This window comes from Hipposideros armiger, unplaced genomic scaffold, assembly GCF_001890085.2.
Source record: "Hipposideros armiger isolate ML-2016 unplaced genomic scaffold, ASM189008v1 scaffold_1702, whole genome shotgun sequence".
In the NCBI taxonomy this organism is placed as follows: domain Eukaryota; kingdom Metazoa; phylum Chordata; class Mammalia; order Chiroptera; family Hipposideridae; genus Hipposideros; species Hipposideros armiger.
In genome coordinates this window covers 23,477-29,363 of record NW_017733052.1, presented here as the reverse complement: position 1 = coordinate 29,363, position 5,887 = coordinate 23,477, and the positions used below count along the sequence as shown (strand labels likewise).

Here is a 5,887-nt window from a genome sequence, read left to right as displayed (position 1 = left end):
CTCAAGAAATCATAGCAATCAGATAACTATTGAAAGACAAACTAAAGACCCATAAGAAGAAGAAGGAATGGAAGATGATACTAGTGAATTTTTGTTTAAATCTGACCAACCAGGAGGTGCTGGGACTGACGGTGATGGCCTAGAGCATGCTCAGGAGGGAGGTGGTGCTGATGGTGCAGCCCCTCATGATCCTGCTTGTATAGAAAAATACCTTACAGTTGAAGTAACTCTGAAATTCAGTAACTCAAATTGGTCTGAAGACACCAAAAACACTCTAATGAGCAGCATCACTATGAGCATGAGCATCATAGATCACTACAATGAGCATCACTATGTGAATGAAGGCCAAGAGACAGGTGATCAGGTTGCTGCTTGTCTCATCCTCCTTCTCTTGCCCCATATGTCTTTAAACGTTATTATTAGATACCCCCTGGGATCTCATGCCAGATTGATGCAGTGAAACAAAAGTCAGATTAGGCCTGTGATCCAGGAGTGTGAAGATGCAGAAGAGGAAGAGGAAGGTGTTGTTGGAGATTCCAATGCCAACTTGGGAAATAAGTCCAATGTCTAGACTTCCTCAGGGAGGGTTTCTGTCAATAGGCCATAGTTTTCTGTTTGTTTTTTTTATATGCCTTATAATTTCTTTTGTTGTTGTTGTTGAAAATTGGACACATTAAATGGCATGATATGGTAATTCTGAAAATCAGATTCTCTCCCCTCCCCAAAGATTGGTACTGTTGATTGCTGAGGACTACAGCCATTCATTTCTTTAGGTTTTTTCCAAACTATGTTTGCAAAGACTATATTCCTTTTGTGTGTGGTCACTGAGGTCTCTGTTCTTTTATCTCTCTGTTAATTCAATGATCTGGCAGAGATTTCCTTAAATGCCAAGAGGCAAAAATAAAAATAAAAAAACAAAACATTCCTGGTCTTTACAAATTGGCTCTGAGCTAGGGCACTCCTTCAATACAAGCCAGATTGCTTCAACTCTGCCTTAGCTTTCACTTCCTGTTTGTGTAATGCCTAAGGGTCAGCCAGAGGTGCAAGCTTAGGGTCCACTCAGGTTATTTCTGAAGCATGGGTATGTTTCTGGAAAAATAACATTGAAACCTCAGCTCTTGTCTTCTTGAAGGAAAGACTTCAATCAAGAGACAGAAATTTGTGCAGCATGAACAGCAGGAGTTTATTAGTAAAAGAAAGTACACTCCAAGGTGTGGAGTGGGCTGACCCAAGAGAAGGAAGCAGCCTCACCTTACATTGCATGCCTAGTCTTCTGGACTTTAGCAATGCAGTTCTTTGATTTAGGGGCATGTGTTTACACATTCCTTTGGGGTATGTGAAAACCTAGAGTCCTGTTGGGCTAGTATGGTATTAGTGACAAACAGGATGGGTTCCATCCTTCTCTGGCTTTTAATAACATATCTTTTTTTTTAACATATCTTTTTGATTTAGAGGTATGTGTAAGCCTGGAGTCCTGCTGGGCAGCTGCCAGGGGTCTTCACCCAAGTAGGAGCTACAACAAGGGGCTTTCTAACTGGGGCTAAATTTATCCTTCTCCTGCTCATTTCTACCTATCTACCTACCCTATCTGATATACATGTTGCATTCCAGATTCCTTGGTGTATATGATTGCCCTTCAAAGCCCTTATTTGCCTCAGAATCTTTCTCCTCAGCATCCTCATTCCCAGGCTTTATGTCTGTCTGCTGCTTGGCCCATCCTCCATCCTTTGCCCCTGGTGGCTATGGATAGTATATATCTTTAAATGTTTTTATTAGAGACCCCCTGGGACCTCACGCCAGATTGAAGCTAGTGAAACAAAGGTCAGCTTCTGTGCTTGTTCCTCAGGGAACCACCAGACAGGTCAAACAGCACAACCCCAAATTTTTAAGAACAAGGTCCTGGCACCAGCAAGCAACACTAAGGATGTGGGCCACCATTTTCATGACCACTGGCAAGTTGAGGAATAGAGGATAGTAGGTAAGTAATAAGAAATGCCACTATGTTTTCTTACTGACATTTAGCCACCTTTTTCTTCATTAAGCACTCCTCTGGTTGCTGTGTTTGATTAGATTCTAGGGTTCAGATAATTTTATTGTGTTGATTTTTGTTCAGTCAGTGGAGGGGAAATTCTTGGAGCTAGACACTCCACTATTTCTGTGGTATCACTTCTGTATTCTCTTTTATTTTTCCAGTTATTGTACTTTAATCTCTATAATTTACATTTGCTTCTATTTTATAATTTCTATCTCTTTATTGATAATGTTTATTTATACATTCTTTTACATCTGTAATCATGATTTCTTTTCATTTTTGAACATATTTATAACAGCTGCTTTGACATCTTTGTTAATTTTGAGACCTGGTTGGCTCTCACAGGCAGTTCCTGTTGTCAGGATTTTTTCCCCTGGTGTGTGGGTTCTAGTTCCGTTTTTTGCATGTCTTTTGCATGTAATTTTTTGCTGAAAACTGACATTTTAGATAATGCAATGTAGCAACTCTGGGTACTGGCCCCTCTCCCTGTTCTGGGGCTGGTTATTATTAGTTGCTTGTTTATTTGTTTAGTGACTGGCTGGATTATTTTAGTGAATTCTACTCCCTCACCCTACCCTGCAGTATTATGCCTCTGTTTTTCTCCTCAGGGGGGTGCAGACTTGGGCTGGCTCAAGGTCACCTTGGGACAACAGTAGTTTGACAGGGCTGTGTTTGACTGCTTTTCCCCTTACCATACCCAGATGTTAAACCCCACTAATTATTGCTGAATGATTGCTTTATTGTTTTCAACAATGTCCTGGGGCATAAACTGCTCCAAAGACTAATCAAATTTGGGCTCCTTTGAAGGGATAGTATCTGAGGTCAGTGATTGAAATTTGTTCTGACCCCAGGAGAGTCCCCACTGTTCTCCTCCTTTTCTCAGCCACCCGCCTGGCATATAGATTTGTCTATATCTCAAATGAATCTATTGTTCCTCTCCCAATTGCCTTTTGCCACAATCCACACTGTTCTTGAGAGTGCTGGGAATTCTCCACACTGTTGAAAATGAAATCAGTTACTTTGGGAAGAGATTTAGGAGCTATTTGTTTTATAGCCTGCTTCCTCCTTTAGGCAAAATCACTGAGCCAGGGCTCTGGATGTGGGGTGGGGACAATGGTGCCCTTCGCTCTGAGTGGTATCTCTACTTTTGGAACTAAGAGCTCAGTTTGGGGAGGAGGGCCCCAGGTATCTTTGGCTTGCCTCTCCTGCCTTGGAATGAGACAAAGGTGAATAGTCACTCTGCCATGGTATGACATTTTTTTGTTTTGTTTTTGTATTTGTTTTTTGCAAGTAGAATATCATAGCACACAGAGAGTGGACTCTAGACCACACTGCAGCCTGGAGTTGTCGCCTGACTCTGGCATGCACTAACTTGAGTTGGGTAAGTGTATTAGTTTTCCATGGCTGCTTAACAAATTTCAACGAACTTAGAGATTTAAAGCAATACACATATGTTACCTCACAGTTTCCATGGCTCATAATTGGGCACAGCTTAGCTGGATCCTCTGCTCAGAATCTCACAAGGCTGTAATCAAGGAATGGGCTGGACTGCACTCTCTCTGGTGCTCAGTGTCTGCTCCCAGATCATATGGCTGTCAGAAGCATTAAGGGCTGACAGCTCCACTGTTCGCACAGGAACTAGAGGCTGCCTATAGTCCCTTGCCACATGGGTTTCCAAGAATGTCTTCTTACTTTGTCAGGCCAGCAAACAGAGTCTCTCTAGCAAGTCTGCTAGCAAGATGGTATTTTACATAATGTAACAGGGTCATGAAAGTGATATCCCATCACATTTGACATGTTCTATGGGTTAGAAACAAGTCACAGTCCCACCCACACTCAATTGGCTTGGGTTCCACAAAGATGTGAAACATCAGGAGGCAAGGATCACAAGGCTTACTTTAGAGTCTGCTGCCACAGAAGTTACTTAATATCTCTGAACCTCAGCTTTTCATCTAAAAAAAATTAGGATACTAATAGTATCTACTCGTAAGGTTTTTGTGAGGATTAATGCACACAAAGCTTAGAATAATACCTGGTTTGTAGTAACTGTTCAGTAATAGATAGGCACTATTGTTTTATTATTATTATTACTAGATGTCCCCACACTCCAGGAGACATTAACTGACAATTTTTCAGGATTCATTATTGATTTGCCCATGCTTCTCAGTAGGTCTTAACTAAATCTTAACTAGATGATCTGGGCGTACTCCTTGACTGCTCTCTCAGTCCCTTTCCTACCTCAGCCCACTGAACGTATGGTTGAAGAATGGGGTGTTTATTGAATTACTCATATCTGTTCATGAATAGATGGGCCTTAGTGTGTTCAGGCTGCTATAATAAAATACCACAGACTGGGTGATGTATGAATATTAGAAATTTATTTCTCCCAGTTCTGGAGTCTGGAGGGCAGGGTGCCAGCATGGTGGAGTGAGTCCTCCTGGTTTATAGCTGGCACTTTCTCTCGTTGTTTCCTCACTTGGCAAAACAGATGAGGGATCTCTTTGGAGCCTTTTTTATAAGGGCACTAATCTCATTCATGAGTGACCCACCCTCATGATCTAAGTACCTCCCAATGTTCCCATCTACTAATACTATTTTGGGGAATAAAATTTCAACATGTGTGAATTTGGGGGGAAAGCAAACACTCAGGCCATGGCAATGAGGAAATGAGAGACAGGAAGAGGAAACTTCTCTACCTTTTTATTAGAGAGAATACAGAAATAGTGTACTCCTGCATTAAAGAGGACATCAAGTCAGCTATAGTACTTCATCTTTTTTCTAACATTCTCAGCTGTCTGATCTAAGGCTAGGTCATCAACAAAACTGAACAGATGCTTATGGCATGAGCAAAACAGTTTTAAAATTTAATTAATTTTTTTACAGAGTATTTTTATTTCTTATTCACTGATAAACTAGAAGTCCATTTTTGGATGTTTTTTTCCTCTTGTATGCTTCATTTGTTTGATTAATAAGCAAAGCCCTATAATGGGTGGCTTCACCTAGTCCTCAGACTCAGATCCATCTTTGTCTTGACTAGTCTGAAAGTAATGAAGTTTATAAGTCTCCTTGTCAGATGCAACCACACGAAGCCAATCATGAAGACTGTTCTTTTTAAGGTATTTCTTGGTAATATATTTCAAATATCTTTTTGAGAACTGTTTCTCAGAAGCAACCGTGGTTTTATTCTTGCAGTGTTCAATGTGAACAACATTCCCCAGATTCCCAGTTTTCCCATTGACTTTAACCTTCTCCTGTAGAAACTGTTCAAAATTTCAAGAATCAAAACTACCATCTTCTACTGGGTAAGGTCCAAACCAAACTTCCAGACTGACCTCTTAGGCTTCTTGACTTTTTGTGGCACCATCTTGAAGGCTAGCTATGCTATCAGAGAGCTAAGATTTAATATTTTGATAAAAGACTTGAAATAGTCCTCATGGAAAAAATCTGAGCCTTATTGGTCTTCCTTACTCAAATGAATGCAGTTCAATACTGTTTTTGTTTGAATTACATATAAAGGTAGAGGTAGGAAACCATAAATTGTTTAGTAATGCTGAGTAATGAAAACCCTGATCTGATTTGAATAGAGCTGAGGAACTAGAATTGAAAATGTCTCTGAGTTAGCACTCAGCCTATACTTTTGCTTTATACACTATTTGAATAGCCCTATTGATTTTGTTTCTTATATTAAACACAACAAATTGAAGGCAGCCAGAGGTAGGAGATTTCCTCTGACAATAGTCAGATGTGACAGGTGAGAGCCTGAAAGTGGTATCAAAGCTATTAACACAGGCAGAATTCAATAAGCTGAGCAGTTTGAGATTATTTATGACAGGGGTTGAATTGTACTAGCCACCT

The 5,887-nt window shown here is 40.4% G+C and overlaps 1 pseudogene; it reads right to left on the bottom strand.

Moving 5' to 3' along the window:
• Positions 1-5,031: 5,031 nt before the first annotated feature.
• Positions 5,032-5,528, bottom strand: LOC109378039 (60S ribosomal protein L22-like 1 pseudogene; annotated as a pseudogene).
• Between the last annotated feature and the right edge of the window lie 359 nt (positions 5,529-5,887).